We start from the raw sequence: 20022 nt of genomic DNA on the forward strand, positions 1-20022 counted from the left end.
CAGAATAACAGTTGCAAACAGTTACTGTTAGCCACTCACAGCTGCCCCTCTTTAATACTGTGTGGTTTAACCTGCAGTTGTGTCAATCACAGCTCAGCCTCAACTGCACTGTGGTTAAGTTTGTGGTTTGCTGCGGTTCAATGTTTTCAGGAAGTTGATGGATAAAGAATTATTATGTTCTTCCTTTCTCAATCCTCCAGCAGCAGTTGCAAACTGCTGTGAGCTGTGGTTGAAGGGGGCTGCATTTAAGTCAATGGAAGCAGCTAGCCACCCAATGGCGGCTAAAAGCATAATATTGTGCTCAGCAACTGTGGCTGCAATTCATTGCAACTGTATGTATATTAATACATAAAGAAAACAAGGGTATATCAATAATTCATATCCAGTAATTCATATACAACCTTACTTTTGTTTTACTTCTGATATCTGGCTCAGAAAACTAATATGAGAGTAAGTAAAATCTCAACAACTTTCCGTTTCACTTGCTTGTAGCTATCAGTGAGAAAACACAAGGTCTGCACACACATTGTAAAAAAGGTTGTTTTTTAGCACCCTGCAGAACAAGTATTTTATAATTAGGCTATGTTTATAGTATATTGTTCTTCACCTTTATTCATTAACACATTAAAGAAAAGCTAGTTCAACAGATGTACTTAGTACTTGGGCTTGTGAAAATCTTTCCCACAATAAACTAAAAGTAGATTCTGAATGTTTTGCTATCATTGGTGTTTTTAAAAATATAGACAAGCATATGTTTAGCAACAATTCTCTGAAATGCTAAAGCATTTAAATGATGTTCTGATGATATTAAGAGGCCTAATGTATGGCCCTCAAAGTTTCCTCACAATATTCTATTTTCACTTGTAGACTAAAGAAGATCTGAACTCTATTATTATGTCAAAAATGGCAAGCAGAGGGAAAAAGGTTAGTCACCAGTGCTGTTTGATCTCCCTAAACCTTGCTAACCCTACTAAACTAAACTCCCCAAACTGGATTTTCCCCTAATACTCATTACCATGACTTGTTCCACTGTGCCTGTTTCAATGTCACTATTTTGATTGAGGAGCAGGGCCTTGTAAGAACTGTAGGCAGATAATCTAACAGCTGATGTAGGAATAATAAGTAGGCCCCAAGAAAGGATAACAAATCACAGATCCAAAGAATGAATGAGATTGAATCGGGGAGATGTTTGCAGATTTTTAGATACAGCTTCATCTCCAGTATAGTAGTGAGAAGCACTGTGATGACCCTAACCTCACTTGACATCTCTCTCTCTTACAATGTGATCTGGAATGCTGGTGCCACAAACAATCAGGATATGTCTCTTCTGATTGACAGATATGGTATAGTAACATATTGTTCAGTGTTTGAACAAAGCACAGCTTAGCGGGGGCCAGACCTTCCTCCACCCCCTTCCCTACTTCAAGGCATGCCTTCTTTGCACCCTCTAACCCCTTGTTCTCCAAGGCCATTTTCTGTCCTCAGAAACCCTTTGTGATCTGGTGACCTTGTGCTCATGTGCCCAGGCATTCCTGCAATGTTGCTTTCTAGTAACTGACTCTTGCAAGTTCCTGACCACACCCGTAAACTGCCTATCCTAACCTTTAGCCTGTCCATGACCCTGTTTGCTTTTATGTTCATATCAGCTTTAATTACTTATTTCTACTGCTATCTGCACCAGTGTGATGTGGACTGTAACCTTGCACATCCACAATAAAGTCCATCACTCCTTTAGAGGCAACTCTAACTGATGACTCCATGCAGATCCTGTCCTGACTGGGAATCAAACCTGGGACCTAGCGCTGCAGAGGCCCGAATTCTAACCCCTGAGCCACCATGCTGCCCAACTTGAATGCTTTAAACCTGAACAAAAAATGTATTGATGCACATTAAAATGTATGGCATTACATGCACATGCTAAATATAAGCATTGTGAAAACATATGCAAAAATGCATTTTTCTTTGTCTACTTGTACATTCTTATGACTTTTTAAAAAGAATAGGCATTCAAAAAATTGTGGATTACCTTTCGGTTTGAACAATTCTGGCAATCTCCCCTGATCTCTGTCATTACCAACGGCATTTTGCTCACAGAACTAGTGTCATTGGATGTTTTCTGTTTTTCTTAAGCTTCTTAAAAAACTGAACTGCAATGTTTGAAGATCTCATGAGTTTGGAAATTTCTAAGTTGCTACATCCATCATATTTGGCACCAATATACATTTCTTGGTCAGGAATGTTTCCAAATCAATATTAGGTCAAATAAAATGTAAAAATATTGGCCATGCTTATATGCTTTCTATATTGTATTGCAGCCACATGATTCTTTGGATATTTGTTTTCAGAAGCAGGTATAAATATAGCACAAATACTGAGCATATATTTACATACCATAAATATAAAAAGACACAATATTATTAACTGATTTAAATCACATTACTTAAAGTATGGCCCAAAAAACCCTACACACTGTTCCTTTTGAGTTAACTAAAATTCTAATTGCAAAAAGAATATTGTAACTAGTCTTTTTAATCACATAATTTTCTATTACGGATAGTTATTTTATATATTTTAAAGATAATTAACTTTAAAGCACTTTTTTATGACCATCTATATAACTTAAACAAGATACAACCAACTGTTTACTTTAATTAAACCTACTATTATTTATGCCCCTATTCAAGTTATAAATGCTTGTAAAATGTATTTTAATCTATTGTGAAATATGCGTTTGGGTAGTATATTCCTGGTCTGGATAGTTTTATGTTAGAAACACTTGTCAGCTCAAAACACTATCATCTCTGTTGAAAAAAAAGTCTTTAAGTATAGCAAGCTAGTAAGAAAACTGATACAGGAATGCCAAATACCACAAAATCTTTCTCTCACGTCTTTGATAGTGGCACTGGGACATCGAAAGCAGTGATTTCTATACAAGAAAAACATTTTTGGGGAGATTAGCACAATTGGATCTTACACAGAATGATAGTGCTGGGTGCAGTTTTTCTGTGTATTATGAGAACGTGTATTATAACCATACATCACCAGAGCCACCCTTGCTCACAGAGAAGCAGTTTGGCAAGACTGAACACCTCTAGCCACCTCTTCAGGAAGCTTAACAAAAGAAATCACTAAACATATGGCTCAATCCAAGAAGTCTAAACAGCAGCTTGGCCCAGAGGCAGCCAGAAGAATGTTGATGTTTGCAGTTTGCAAATGTGTATGTTTTAATGTAAAAAATTGCCAAATGGTTTATTAAAAATACAATGTTTTTGAATGCTTGACTATTCGAAAAGAGAATATCATTCTGATGGTTTTTAGTAATATTTTAGGGTATAGATCACTACCTTTAAGAACAAGAGGTTTCTTCCTGGATGGATAAAAGTAATCCTTTGGTGTTTGATATTATTAAAAATGTATGTTCCTATTTTCGTTTTATAACTATGAGCAATGAATTTACTTTTTCGCCTCTGTCTGCATATGCTTAGCATGAGAATAGACACAGCAGGGCTTTTACAAGCCTGGTATATTCCATATTCAGACAAAATATGTTGTATTTCACTTTGATTACTTCCGATGCTTTAAATGAGGATGTTGTGTTTTGTTGTCATTTACAATTCCTCTCGTACTGTAGTATAAACACATTTTTAAGCAGGAACATTTTGGTGCATTTTCCAGCTTTCCTACTACAGAAACGTAATACCATACTAGACTTAAATATCTATAGTCTATACCTATAGCCTTAAATATCATCGGTCTGTCAATTAATGTTTGTAGCACCCCTTTAGTTTAGTGAGGTGCCTTTAAGCATTTAAAAGTTGATGTTAGTGTATGGTGAACAGTTCTAGAACATGGTTCTCCACAGGGAGTGATGGCTGACTATCTATTGTGATAGAGGAGGTATCTGTTCATAGTGGGGTAGCAGCCGATCACTACCCTGGTGCATCACTTGGACCTATGGCATATTTTGGTGCTTTTAAGGCTGGTAGTTCATAGAAATTATTATTACTAGGGTTTTGTGATTTTCATTGCAATGCAGGAAGATCATGGCTGATGAGAGGAGCTGACAAGTTGCTGTACAGAGTTTTATAAAAATCAGAAAGCTATAGCAATTTTCACGTGATGCAGAATCTCCATGACTGAAGGAACTGAAATTTAATGAAGGCAATGGGTAGGCCGAGGACAGTATGGCTGGGAAGGAAAAGGGATCCTAGATATCACTTAGCAATTCAAGGAAGTGGGCTCTGTCTGACCTGCTTCAGCTTCTAATGCACACCCTCAGAAGCTGACTCTATGCAGTGAAATCAGAGTAAACAATTTCAGTACAGGGAAAAGTTTTTTTTGGTAAACAGTAGGTTGTATTAATCATACCTTCTCATAATACAAAGAACAAATAATCACTGATTCTTATTCCTACAGTAGAGTCAGTGTTGGTTAATTAGGTCATAAATGAACTAGACAGTAGCCATCTTATCATAAGGCCGCTGTACCCGGCGCATTTCACCCGATGTAGGCTTCCTCAGGGGTAGCGAAACATTACGCGAAGTAATACACACATACTTGATAGCATCTGAGTATACAGTAGATATAAGGGATAAACTAAGTAACTTAATAATGCATACAGAGTATGATGTTTAAATAACAACAATAGTAGAACCAAGTAGAGTTAAACAATCATAAAAATTATAATAGAACCAACATAGTGTTGTATATGGTGTGATACTGTATCATAGTAAATGGTAATATTGATAAAAGTAAAGATAAAAGGTAGAGTGTAATATTATCGATTAATGACAAATATTAATAATAATTATGACAAATATTTAGGTAAATGTTAAATGAAAATAAGGCAAAGATGTCTATTCTAAACAATGAGCAGTAACTTACATATTTCTCGGCAAAGGAATGGAATGGAATGCGGTAGGAATGCACAACAGTTGGATCACCAAGGGGGTGACAGATGACCAGGTAACAAAGGCATGTGATTGATCCCTATTGGGGAAATAAGTTTGTTGTCAGTGAGTGAGTAAGTAAATAAGTTCACTGGTCATAAATAAAGAAATGGAAATCTTATCTACTGTATACTCAGATGCTATCAAGTATGTGTGTATTGCTTTGCTTAACATATCGCTACCGCTGAGGAAGCCTACATCGCGCAAAACACATTGGGTACAACAGCCTTACATATGCGAATCTGTGCAACTAATTACACTGGAAGATTTGATTAGATGGCTACTGTCTATTTTATTTATGGCCTAATTAACCAACACTGACTCTACTGTAAAAATAAGAATCAGTGATTATTTGTTCTTTGTATTATGAGAGAGCATCATTATTGCCAAAAAAACCCTTCTCTTTGTCTATTTCTCACATATCTGTATCCAGGTTGGCCACATAGCTCATAGCAATACCTAATTTCAGTATGGTAAAAGTACAGTTGTACAAGATGGAAAGTAAGGCTGGAGTTCAGATTTAAGAAACAAAAGGAACATTTTTTTTTTCTAAGCTAGGCTCTAACTTAGTTAACCCATCCATTTCCTGTGGCAATGTCTTGGAGAAATATAGATTGAATCACTCTCTGTGTGAAAATACCATATATCCTTTGCACAATAAATAGTAAAAGGGCAATCAATGCTTTGTGACATTAGATAAATGAATGCATGACAAAGACAATTAAAGTTGAATGCACAGCATGTGTGTTGTGCTTTTAATTTTTTTTTTTTTTTTGCAAGAGAACCTTTCATGCAAATGGAAGGCCTGCTGTTTAGCCAACCCTCGCCACATATATAATTGATAAACTATGTAAGCAGTTATTTACCTCCTCTATTTGATAAGGGTTACATTAACACTGCATGCTGGGCACTTGAATTACATTTTGCAAGATTTTAGGTACACAGGACACAGACATCACCTGCACCTATTGGCACCTGAAAGGAGGTGAGTAATTGTTTCCATAATGTATTTATTACAGGCATTTTATTTTTTAGGGTGGCAGAGAAGCGAATCTTTCATCTGCATGGGATATCATCTATTTTTTAATGCACCTCATCATGTTTTAATGCTTCATTGTGTTATAATATATGGACATAAGACTTTTTCTTGCTTTAGGACTGCATTGGCAACACTGCTGAAGTGAATTGGACATCATGCATATTTAGAAGGGGGTATACAATTCTCTCAACAACTTGTTGGGCCTGATTTATCAAAGCTCTTCCAGACTGGAGAAGATGGACTGTCATGGATGATTTAGCAAAACTAAAATGGCTCTGGTCCGGGACTGAAAACATTTGCCAAATAATGGGGAAATATGTTTAAGAATTCACTCATGATTACTCAGGTTCACTCAATATAGTCTATCTTCTCCAGTCTTGAAGAGCTTTAATAAATCAGGTCCTTTGTTCTTTCAACTCTTTTATTGCTTTTTCCCACTGTTATTAGAGCAAAGTATCATTATGAAAGAATTATAGCTAAAAAGTTGTTTATGTACAGAGTTAGAAAGTGTTAGAACCTGGGTGAAGTTCAGGACTTAGGGGTCGATGAAGATCTTCTCAAGCTTTGGATGACCACTGATGATGAAACTCCTGTGTGTGCAAAGCTGCAGCATGCGCCAAGCAGTGTAGAGCTAAAACAAATAGCCACCAGGAACCAGGGTGACACCACAGGGACACCTCCTGGTGACTTTTTTTTAGTTCAGATCAGCTTGAAGTAAGGAAAAGAAAATGTGGACATTAATTAAAGCAATCCCAATGTGAAAGCTTCATTTAACTTTCTAATTCAGTTATCGGTTCTAGCTGTGAATAGAAGCGACCTACAATCTTCCTGATAAGGGAAGTGAACGACAATACAAACTGACAGAAATAAAAAGCAAGCAAGCAGTAAAATAAAGATTCTAACACAAAAAGAAGGATTACTTTACTTTTGGAAGGGCATAAACATTGTACTGAATGTAACTTGTACACCTTGCTAAACGTACCAATATGTTAACATTTGTTATGTCTTAATTGTGAAGCTTTTGAGCACAAAAAGTGATACAAACCAAACACACCAAAATGTACCTATGATCCCAACTTGACTTAGCAAATATGAAAGATTAAAAAAACTCAAACACCGTAGTTACCTGATTTACAAGGTAAAAACACCAGTTTGCTCCAGAAGATGGGGGTTAAATTCACTAATTATTCTATGCCTAAAATATAATCCTGAACTAATCTTATTTTTATATGGCAAAAAAAATTCTGCTTACAGCTCTGACTGTGCATCATCATTAGATTTGGGAGTTATGCCAAAGCAACTCTAATCTAATATGGAAATGAGGTGTTGGCCAGGATATTGTGTCATTCTGCTGAATGGGATCACCTGCACCCATCTCTCTTTGGAGACATTTCAAACAGAGTTAGCTCCTTAAACCTTCTAATTAAAATGAGAAATCCCCAAGCTTCCATGACTGAGCCTAGAAAAAGATTATTAGGAATTTAATAGGGAAAATATCACAGCTCAGACCATCTGTGACCCAGTGTACTATGAGAATTTAAAGAAAACTGGAAAGAGGAAGCATACACTTCAATGAGCGCTTCAGGAGCATGTCTATGGAGCAGCAATAAATCAACATACTTAGAGTACAGCCTTTTTCAGATTTAATTACTGTTACATAATTATTAGCAAAGCATTTGCCTCTGAAACTGTAAAACTCATTACATCAAAAATCCCCAAGCTCCCTATGAATTTCATAAACTAGTTTGCTTTTTTCAGCTGAGGGAAAATTCACTAGAGAAGATTTCAATTGCATGTTTCACCTCAAAGAGGCATCTTTACCCAGACAGTGCAGCCTTTTCTCATTGGAATGTCTTGACTAGTGCTCTTCAGTGGAAAACCAAGGGCTTCAGGATTTAATAAAAGTACCATTTCCAGAGCATATGAAACCAAATCTGTTTAGCTATTTTGAAGCAAAATGCCAATAAGCTTTGTGATTGGACTTTTGGAATATAGCTCAAATAAATATTTCATCTAAATGCCTCTTTTGCTGCCACTATGTGAGGGACCAGTCTGTGCCTTATAATTTTTGCTGCACACATCATGTGAAATACTCTGTGGAACCTGACTGAACATAATAGTAGTTCTCGAAAATAAAACAGAAATTTTATTATTTTTTCACATATGGCACGAAATCTTGGTAGTAGTTGTCTTTACTTTCTTTACTCTCACTATTTAATTTCTATGATGCATTAGTTGTGTTAAAACTAATAAAGAAAAGCTGTCTTTACCCTTATATTCCCAACCCTACTTCAAGGTCCTTCAGCCATGGCTGCCATTTAAACTCCAGATCTTATAACTTCTCATAACCACTAACCATAACAGAACCACCGGATCTTATAACTTTTCAGAGCCACCAAATGCCTTTTCCCCTACAAATAAATCATCAGGTAGCAACAGAGACTCAGCTAAGTCCAACTATGACATGACCATACATCAGGAGATGGATTGGATCTTTGATGGGAAAATTGTTGGTCCTGGGTGAAACATTTGCCCTACAGCAAAGCATAATTTGACTTTACTTATGGTGATAAAGCAACAGCTTTTAATGCCTATCCCTTTACTAGCACATGCTCATTTCTCCTTTACTAACATCATTCTTTTCAAGAACTTGTACCTTCCATGAAGAACAAGATGTGTAAGCAAGTTGTGTGAAAGATTAGTGATAAGAACTATTTGATCTTCCTTTGCCCTCTACCTGCCTTTTTAGAGGTATAGCTTTCATAGTATATTTCCTCTTAAGGTAACCTAAGCCCTTACCAGCGGTGTAGTGGGGGGGGGGGGGCACACTTGCCCACCCTTATTTGGCAAAGAATTCTTTAGTGGTTCGCGGCGTGGATCACGACTCCCATATGGAATTGCACGGTCAGGGAGGTGGGTGGGTTGTCTTTCTGAACACAACCCAACCATTTTTTCATCGCAGGCTCAGACCTGTGGGTGGGTTCTGAGCGTTTATTCTGGGAGTGACAGAAATGGCAGGGGTGTAGTGGGGCGGGCAAGTCACAGATAGTACTGTGCCCCCTCTTCTTTTTTTACGACTAGACCCCTGCCCTTAACCCTCAACCTTTAGGAAGGTACATCATTTAGAACCACTTCTCTAAATAATGCTGATTTGAAATTGCTGTTAATGTTTGCTAAGGAATTCCTGGTCAGACATGGATCTGACAAGCAAAGGAATGCATGTATTATTTTATTATTAATATTATCATTATTATTTTATTGTATTATGCATGTATTACTTATTATTAGGTATAATAGAATATTTATTTTTTGCTAGTGACACGTCCTAATTTTATAAATACAAAAAATAATGAACACCAGTGTCCTGACACACTGAATTGCTTTTTAAAATCTTTTTACCGTACACTAGGTTGTATGAATGATCTACTGCAGTGATGTTTAAATTGGTGAACACTTTATATGCAGGATGTTTACTGTAGCACAGTTGCTGCAACACTATAACTAAAACCTGTCCCCAAAGTAGCCTTGAGCACTGCTTTGGAATGGTTCTAATTATCCTTCTCCTGCCTGGACATTGGCTATTAAAAATTCTAATGTAGCATCTCCTCTGAAGTGGACCAACAGCTGCTGGGCCTTAATGTATCATTATTTCCTTGACAGTTATCTAAAATTATTACGAATTAAATGTAATGTCTTTCACAATAAGCAAATAGGCGGTCAGAGAATAACTCACATATCACAGGACATATGTTCACACTGTATGACAGTCTCCAAATACATATTAAATTATATCAGGATTACTTGTTTCACAAATATGTTGTTAAATGCTTTGGATGGTTGCTAGAAAGTGACAGTAAATTGCAATGTTATGATTCCACTGCTGCTTGATAATATAAAAATTACAGTTGGAAAGAATTTAGATGAAAAGGTTTATCAGGTGTTAATGATACCATGTGAACAGCATAATTTAAATTGGAACTCCGGCCAATGGGTTTTCTTTTTAGTTCCTAATAGAATAGGTAAAGGTTGGAAACTGAGAAGTCTTTTTAACTGGGGATATTTCCTTTGACAAAAAATCCAACCTCTGACAAGTGGGATCTGAACAGATATCCTCAATTGCAGATTTCCCTTCAATCCTCTGAACCCCTCCCTCAAAATCTTTAAAGCTGAATTAAACGTAAAATACAAAAAAAGTCACAATTACCTTTAACTCTGCAAATCCCTGAATTGGGTCCTGCGGTGTCCCGGAATCTTCCTTCGTTTGCGCTGGGCAGTGCCATCTTACTCTGTCTTCTTCTGGCATCTGATCTCACACTGCGCAGGCGCGAGATCGGCAACTCTTTCTCCGCAGTGTACATTTCAGAGAGAGAATGTAAAAGTTTTTACTGTAATTCTACAAGTAAAAACTAATTCCCTTCTTTGCATTTGTCCTATATAGTGCTCATATTATATACTGTATGTGTATGTGTATATATATATATATATATATATATATATATATATATATATTTATTTATTTATTTTTTAAACCAAAATAAAGTTTGAACTCAAGATGCATTTTAGGAACTCTTTTCTTCGTTTTTCTTCTATAGTTTGCAATACTGCACTTACTGATCCTCCCTCCCATGTCTAATATTTATCCTGTAACATATGTGCTGGTGATGTTTAAACATCCTTTGTGCAGACTATTCTAAACTTTGACCAGGCACAAGTATATCGACAGGAAATGACAAACTAAGTAGAACTAATAAAAAAGAAGAAATAGGACACATTAACAACTATTCTTATAACCTATTGTGTAAACAAAGAAAAATACATACTTGTTGACACCCATTGAAAATATTGAGCACATACAAAAATTCCCAAATCTATGTTAGGGTTTTATCTGGTTTATTAAATACAAAAATGGTAATATTTAGTTCAGTTATCCAACCATGTGTAAAGCAACTACCTAATCATTTATTTAATTTAAGCATGATTAATTTACATAAAAATATAAAACACAATTTATTGTGTGAACAATATTAACTCCTTTAGTAAATCACCCTCATTGACCCTGGTTTATAGTTAGGTAACTTTAAAGTGTGTGCCAGGGACAAGCTCAGGGTACTTAAGTATGGGTATACTGGTTGATTTTTGAAATGTGAATTGCATATGGTGGCTGGCTCAATGCATGGTTTCTGTATCCAACATGTATTGTTTAGCAAGTATAACATCTTAATATAACATAGTAATCTAACAAATATATTTTTATTTTTTTTTTGTTCCTAATATAAGTTGTTGTTTAAAGCTGTCTTCATTTAGTACAGGCTCCACTTAGTACACAATACTACTGATTCATTCGGGCTAAAACATTCCTTCAGTGTGTGGTTAAGCAGTACACATATATATGGGGTTTAAAAGTCTTTTTCCCTAATTCATATTTTGTATATCTCAATCTAGTCCAACAAAACCTACATTTCTATCAATCCAGCAGCCACTATTATATATAAATAATGGATGGCTAATGATAACCGTGTGCACTTTTATGGATCACTCAGATTTTTTATCATTCCTGTAAACTATTAGACCTTTAATACTTATACCCTGAATTTGTGAATGCGGTCTGTGTGCGTGTGTTTTTTTTTGTAATACAGTCACATTGTTAACGGTTTAATCTCAAATCTCAAAGCTATTCAAAATTTTCTCAAATTATCTGTAACAAAAGCACAAAAGTATACGAGAAGGCAATTCTTTGCATTTGATCACAGCATGGTAGATGGGACTTGGAGCAACAACAGATGGCTGTAAAAATCTGGATGCATTTTTAAAATGATAAAAGTTCTTAATTTAGGCTTTATTGATCACTTTTCTGGTGTACATACTTTAAAATGCTGTGCATTCCGCATTTCTACTCCATAAAGTGTAAATCCATTCGTTGGTCCTTCTGTTCTTGCGCTACAGAACTATATTGTAAACAAAGCAAGACAAATAAATAAAAATAATGAAGTATTTAAAATAGTATTGGGAGACAGCTGTCTGGTATACACACGAAGAAGAACAACTCACATCACTTCAATGTTCATTTATTTGCGCTGAAATCAAATAACATTCAATGAGTTATGGAATGTTATAATATAAAAAACGCAGGTAGTGCTGTTGTTCCAACACTGGTTCAAAGCTTTACATCTTAATAAATGCGCATTAGTAACTGTTTTGTTGTTATCTTTTGCTCTTTGTATTGGAGCATGTAAAAAGGCAAATTTGTAGCCATATAATCAAATCAGATGTAAAAAAAATAATTTATCTGTTTTATGCAGTAGTGATTTTTACAATTGCTATTCATATTTGTTTTTGTTTATTTGTTTATTTTGTTAATTACTGAACAATTCATCTAACCATGAATGATTGTTTGCAATTAAACCACTTTTTTCCAAGTTTTTTCCCAGCAGTGTGTTAATAGCCAAGGTAGTCTGAATTGAAAATTCCTACTACTAGGTTCAAGAGACATAAAGAAAGGATCATGATCAGAACCCAACAGAATATTCCAAGGACATACCAAATGTCAAAAGTCAGAAGAGGTAGTAAGTCCGTAGGGAACAGGTCAAGGTTAAGGTATAAAAGAATCCCTTTTGTAATCAGTCATGAAAGACACTCAGAAAAAAGCAGCAGGGCTTATTTGTTTTCACCAGGATATATTGCCTGCAAATAGGTTAACTTGCCTGGTCAATTGCATGCGCACAGGAGTTCATTCATTCCTGGGAACAAACTACATCTGGATTGTACACTGAGTAAAGAATAAAGGAAGATAATACATGAGATCACGCAGGTATGTTTGTTTTAATGCCGAAGGAACACTACCAGATTCACAGACACTAAATAAGATCAGTCAACAGCGTGCTGCCCAATAAACCGAGAACACAAAATTCCCTTGTATTATTTAAATATTTAAAAATAACAATAAATACTGCAAACATGCTAAAATTTACAACATTTACAAATTACAATTCTTGTAAAAAACCCACTTCTAGTCAGAACAAGTACACAAGTTTTTACAATACATGCAGTGCTTTCTCTACAGGTAAAGATTACTTATCTTCACTAACCTAAACATTAGCAAAGATAATGCTCAGCTGTCTCTTCCTCTTTGAATTCTTGCAAAACACAAAATACACATGTTTTAAATTACCTAAAAAGTAGTCAGTGCATAAATACAAAATGTTACAAAAGACAATCATACAAGCAAAACGGGTCTACAAAATAAAATCTGTGGATCATACCCTAAACAGCCACAGGTCTCACAATAACATGGGAATTTTTGATTTTTAGATGTTAACTTTACATTGATGGAGTTTAATAATGAATTTTCAAGGTAGATACAAGGGTTGATAGTTGACTAACTAATCCTGACTAACTTCAACAAGTAGGTTTAAACTTGGCAAAATCAGCAATGGCATGTATTCTTAGTACGGAGAACAAAAACATAATGTGTATTTATAAGCACTAAAGAAAGAAAAGCTTCTGTGTTTGCCAAAGCTAATACCCAGATACCAGTGTTAAACTGCTTTAAATGCAAATGTTTATTATCCTCTGGATCATATCAGTTGAAGTAATGCTTCCTGTTAAAAATATTGCTTATAATAAATTGTTTCTCACTTACAACCAAATAATATTAATTGCTGCTGTATGTCTAAAATCTACAGTAATTGACCCAGGGCTTTAAATTAGGAAATAAGCACATTCATTTATGAAGTCTGGCTGCATTTTAACAGGATTTTGACTGATGGCAGCAAGTAATACATTATGATATAAATTCTGAAATTGATTTGTGTTTTTTTTTTTTGCAGTATGTTTTTTATTTGGATAAAGCAAACCGCTTAATTCACAATTAGATAACGTATATTAGCTTTAGCTATCAAAGGATTTTCATTCTGTTTAATGATCCTGGTACCTCTGCCAGGCAGTCAAATCTGGTACCTCCACTGCGGAGGAAACACATGACTGTGGGAAAACATAGTTAAACTTGAATCCCCCCCACACACTACAAAACCCCTTAATCCTTCCACCCCTTTATTACCCCACTCTACAACTTTAATTCTTAACCCCAAATCATCAACAAATTAGTATTCATGTAATAATTATAAAATTAAATACCAATTAAGCACAATACCATAACAATGCTGATTCCCCCAATTATTTTCTCACTGGTTGCTGGTCCTCAAAGGCCACCACATTATACATTTTTGGGGTCTGCACCTTAGAATACAATTGCTTCCAGCCACCCATACTCCCAGCTCGGGAACGAATATATACTTTCTTTCCTGTGCAGACCCACTAAAACAATTTACACCAAACCATTAATCAAAACCAGGGGCTCCAAACCATAGATGGGTCCCTAAAACCATTATTATTACCAACCAGCACACTACACTCGAGGACCTCAACCGCCCACACCAACCAACAAAACCCCCAAAAAGGGAGGGAGGGTGGGAAAACTTTCTCTGTTAGCTGTCTCTCTCTGAAAAGACCCTTACTTCCTCATCCTGAACTTTTATCACCTTTTGCCTCCCCCTCCCTTACACCCCCTCCCATTTGGCTCGCTTCCCTCCAAAACGTAACCCTATACTGTCTGCTCCCTGTCTGCCCAGTCATGTGGGCCTTTACCAATGCTCCTTTTCTCGCACGTTACACGCCTAAACGGTTGATGAATATTACACCCTTTCCTGTTCATATCAAAATATAAGGACAGAAGAAACAGCATATTGATGGGTCATAAATATATATATATATATATTTTTTTTTTACATTTCAGTTGACCAGATATTACAGATATTAGTTTAAGTAACTAACCGAAAAAAAAAGGCTTCCAGCCATTGAAGAAAAAAATAGGTAATTGGCAAAAAAAGTAAAGGTTAGCAATGACAACCTATATTATAGGCACAGAAAAATAACAAAACATGAAGGTTTCCTGTTTTTCCACAGAACAGTTAGTCCTGGTTGCTGGGTTTTTGGGGTTTTCTTTTTATTGTTTTGTGTTGTATGCATTTATTATTCAAGTCTTTTGAATAGGATCAAAGAATACAGTGTTTGGATTTGAGCTGTTTTTCTTTGGATCCAGAACTCAGAATTTCAGCTATTTCAGGACTTGTGCTCACACATTCGGAATTATCCAATGACAGGCTGCCAAAATTGCACACCTGTCTTCTTTTTTGTATAGAGGGCTGATGTTAGTACAACTCTTTAGAAAAGATGGTAAACATCTAGCTAAGGCACCATTTTCTGTTAGTCAGGGAGAGAACTTGGAGCTAATCTAAGGAAAGATAGGACTAACAAAATTTTGCATTCTGCTTTTTACTTTGGGCTTTTCTACTTAAGGCAAAAATATTTCGGGGGTAAGTGCTTTTGCGAAATGTCATTTTGGTTAAGAGCATGTGAGAAAATACTTTGGGAAAAGTGCATGGGCAAGTGTCAGCACAGCAATAATTTCCAGTTATACACAGGCATTTTTTCCATTGTTGCTAATAAGATTTGCCTGTTTTTCATGTTGTGACTGTTAACCTTGTGAAATCACAATAAACTGTTCCAGTTATACACAGGCATTTTTTTCCCATTGTTATGTAAAAAGGCCCTGTTTTCCCATGTAATATCTATTACCAAGTGTAATCACAGAAATTAGTTACAGTTCTACACAGGCAACTTTTTTCATTGTTTTTGCTTGCAGTTTTGCCTGTATTTTCATATTGAAGTTAGTTCAGTTATACATGGGTAGTTTTTTTCTCTTTGGGACATAAAAGTTCCCTATTTTCTTAATACAGTTAAAGGTCAGCAGAACAAAAAATAGATTGGGACTGCCAGTCCAGTGTTCCTTAAAGTAGCTAGTGATTTTCCATGAAAAATTTATTGTAAACCTTGAAATAAAGTCTTAATTCTGGTTGTACATATTGACTGATTCAATTATATCAACTTAATTTGATTTTGGCCATTTTGCTCACATCCTATTAAGACCCATAGCATAGTATTAGATTGGTTTGAAGGACCTCAGGTATAAACAAGCTTAAAAAAACTTCTAGGATCTGAGGTAAAAGTCAGTCAAATTTAGGTCAGCAGCTAAATTTAACCTAGGCATTTAACCTTTGTAAACACTAGAGATGAGCGTGCAAATTTATTAAATTCAGTTTTGCAGAAAATTGGGTTGTTCTAAACATGTCAGCGAGAACGGCCTTTGTAAATTCGTCCGGCGAGACCGAATTTTAGGGTCCGCCCCCTCCTGATTGCTGTTGCAGCCCTGTAGTATGTGTTCCTGGATAGAGAAAAAAAGGCAAGAACACATACCCTGTTTCCCCGATGATAAGACACTGTCTTATTTTTTTTTGAAGGCCAAAATATGCTCTAGGGCTTATTTTCAGGGGGATGCCTTATTTACCCATGAAGAAGACTACAGTACACAGTTATTGTTCATGTGCCCACCGCACCACGCGATTCTGGTAAGTAATCGGTGGGTGGCTTATTTGCGGGGGGGGGGGCTTATTTTTCATTTTTACCTAAAAAGGGGGGGGCTGTCGTATTTGATGGCCCTGCCTTATCATCGGGGAAACACGGTACTACTAGTACAGGGCGGCAACAGCAATCAGGGGAGCGTAACTGTCAGCCTGTAGTATGTGTTCCTGGCTAGAGTTTCTCTATTCAGGAACACAGGACTCCTGTGTTCTTGGATAGGCAAACTCTATCCAAGAACACAAACTACTAGTACAGGGCGGCAACAACAGTCAGGGGAGCGGAACTGTCAGCTCTGCTGCCCTGATTGCTGTTGCAGCCCTGTAGTATGTGTTCCTGCATAGAGTTTCTAGAGTATCCAGGAACACAGTGTGAGTCTCGCTGGCTGCTCATGAAAAAAATGCAGCCGTGGGAAAAATCCTCTGATTTTTCCCACGGTTGCATTCATTCATGAGCAGCCAGCGTTGATTCATAAACGCAAACCGCAAGACTCATTCTGAGAGGAGGAGTACCACGGTTGCATTCATAAATGCAGCCGTGGGGATCCTCCTCTCAGTGAGAGAATGAGGCAAGCCCTCATTCTGATCTGTAGTGCTGACATTTTGCAAACCCATCGAAACTTTGAGGAAATTTTCGGGAGAATGCCAGAGACATCATCTCTAGTAAACACCTAAAGTTGAGTTTTATTAACACAACAAATGTTTGAAATGTATTGCGTTATTTAGTCAATTTGTGCGATTTTAAAAAACTGATATATTTCTGTTTTTAAGGATTTATTTTCTCCTTCCTTTCCTCAGTTGTTTAGTCAAAACTTCTCATGCCCTTATTGACTTTAGCACACCAGGTGTATCTGCCAGCCCCTGCTTCTTTGAGTTGCTTTATGGTTATCCAGAGTTTCACAAATCTGGTTTATCCATCTTGGCCCTGCTTTCTCTTTCCCCTTTCTCCCAGCATTAAAGTCTTTTCCACTGAGTTTTGTTTGCATTTTTCTTTAATAAGATTGTAAGCTCTTCTGGGCGAGATCCTCTCCTGCTCCTGTGTAATTCTTTGTATCGTTCTGTAATTTGCAACCCCTATTTAATGTACGGCACTGAGTTGCATGTTGGCGTTATATTAATACTGTTTATTAATAATAATAGATAGAGAGTTGTATTTGGGAGACAAGGGGTTAACTAAAGCACCACATCTTACTTTCACAGCTGAATGGTAAAGCTATGTTGACCATAGCCTATTCAACTTTTTCTTAGTAAAGTGATGTCTACTACATGTCCAATTGTGTTTTAACTTCCCTTAAGTGTTTTTTTAATTTCTTGGCTGCAGTCGCCATCTGCAGAGATCTTTGAACCCAGCAAAAAAGATTGTCATAAACCCCATTTCCCCATCTATTTGCACAGGTTTCATTGGAATAGATGATATAGACGTAACTGATTAATGAAAGGCCACAATGCAGCATTGCACTCCTATATCTATTAAGAGCATCAGTTATTCCATGTTCAGGTGAAACATTGTTTTGCTTCAAGATTCCTCAAAAAAAAGTTGCCACAAAACTGGTGACAAAAGCTGGTGAAAGCTTTTTTGTAAGCTATTTCATAAAACACCAAAAGTGGCTTGGTCATGGCCGAGACTAGGACAAGATACTCTATTATCTTTATCTATTATCTCTATTATCTACGCAACATACTCTAATATCTTTGCCAAGAAAATTCTATGAACAGGCAACCAAAGACCAGAAAATTTGGTACTGGAACATGAGTCCTTCAGGTCTGAAGATGCCTAACAAGCAACTGGGGAAGAACAAATACGAGTATTTTAAGTGCTAAGGATGATGACGAATTAAAGCCAAGTGGACATCCAACTGCTGAAAGAAAAATCCAATGTTAAAAACAACATTAAACTATTGCTTCAATAACTATACCATTAGTTTCAACATCCAGGACCCCTCTTCAGTGCAGTCAAAAAGAAAGGAAGGGAGACGCTGTTCATGCCCTGTTCTCTAACCACAGACTATATATATGTAGTCACACTGGGACAAAGAGGGCGCCTGTGTTACATTTTCATATATATATTTATTCATATTCACACACATACTTGATACAAATACTTCCTGGAAAATGTTTGTTTATTAAAGTAAATATATTTTTTATGCTCGCATGACTTTATGCTTTATTTGTATGTTGTTTGCAATCATTAGTATCAAAACAGATTGACCTAACATTTAAAACTGAAGTGATGAGGAAATGCAATGTCTTATTTAATTACTTGTTTACAACATTGACTGGTGGCTGCAAATAAAAAATGAATATTTTAATCTGGAATATCCAAGATCATATCTGCTGAATGACTATTTAATGACTTGTATAATGTTTGTTAATGGAATTCTGACTTTGGTACATAGTGTATCTTTGGCTGTGTGTGAAATGATTGTCCATTTTTATAGTTAACATGGGTTCAATTAATTGCGGAGTGCATCATGTGATATACCAGTGTAAAGTAACTGTTGTTACTAACTTGTGTTTAAATTTGTGATTAATCAGCCCTGAAAAATATATCGTAATTGATAAAATGTTGTTTTCATTAAACTGTTGCTGTAGGAAAATGTAATATCAGTCCAAACTCTACTAAATGTTTAGAAGCTATATATGTTATTATGTTCTGCCCAAGGAGATAACAATGATTCTGATAATGCAAGGGCTGCAAAACCTGATGTAATTATTGCCTAGAGTCTTATTGGAAGAACTGCTAAACCTTGAACACAAATTGTTATGCCTTAAAAAGGAGTTCCGGTGTTTGGATTGTAGCATCTGCTCAACGACCATCTGGTTTGGGCCAACCGTCTATTAAAAGGAGTAAGATAAACAGGGGTGATAAAAAAAAAACAAATTTTTAATTTATTGAAATTCCGACATTCTCATTCAAAATCCAAGTCTCATGAATTTTGAACTTAGAACTAAGAATTTCATAGTTTTAGTAAGTAATGTTCCAGTATTGGGCTAAAATTAATAAAGATTGTATCTTTTAATTAATTTGAGCAAATATAATTTTTAGATGAGTATTCCAATGGAGAGGATTAGGTTAAAATTATAATCATGCTAACATTATTGTTGTTTGTCAGTATTTATTGATAGTCCTCTGTAGTAGCCGAGTTAGCCATCTAAATCTCCCAGGGGTCACAATTTAGATGCTTCTGTATTGGCCTCCAAAGTAACTGGCTCCTCAATGTTAGAGAACATTGTATTTAAAATCCTGTTAAAATGCACTTAATTTGGAACATTGAATAAATGAACACAACCAACTTGATTGTTGGTTGATCGAGTTGGTTGAATTACAAAGGATGATAAGACTTTTACTAAATAAATAATTAAAAACCATGATTACCTTATCTCACCAAAGTGGTCACCCTCCTGGTTAGTTGACACGACTGCTGCTGGGTCTAATGCCAGCCCTCTGCTGGATGCAATAAGCAGGAAATACTGTGAATTAGGGTGGTGGGAAGGCCTCTCCCAGATGGCGGAAACACTAGGGGCAACACTTCTGAGATACTGCTGTTCTCCCAAATGGCCA

This window comes from Pyxicephalus adspersus, chromosome 5 (genome assembly GCF_032062135.1).
Source record: "Pyxicephalus adspersus chromosome 5, UCB_Pads_2.0, whole genome shotgun sequence".
NCBI classification, from domain to species: domain Eukaryota; kingdom Metazoa; phylum Chordata; class Amphibia; order Anura; family Pyxicephalidae; genus Pyxicephalus; species Pyxicephalus adspersus.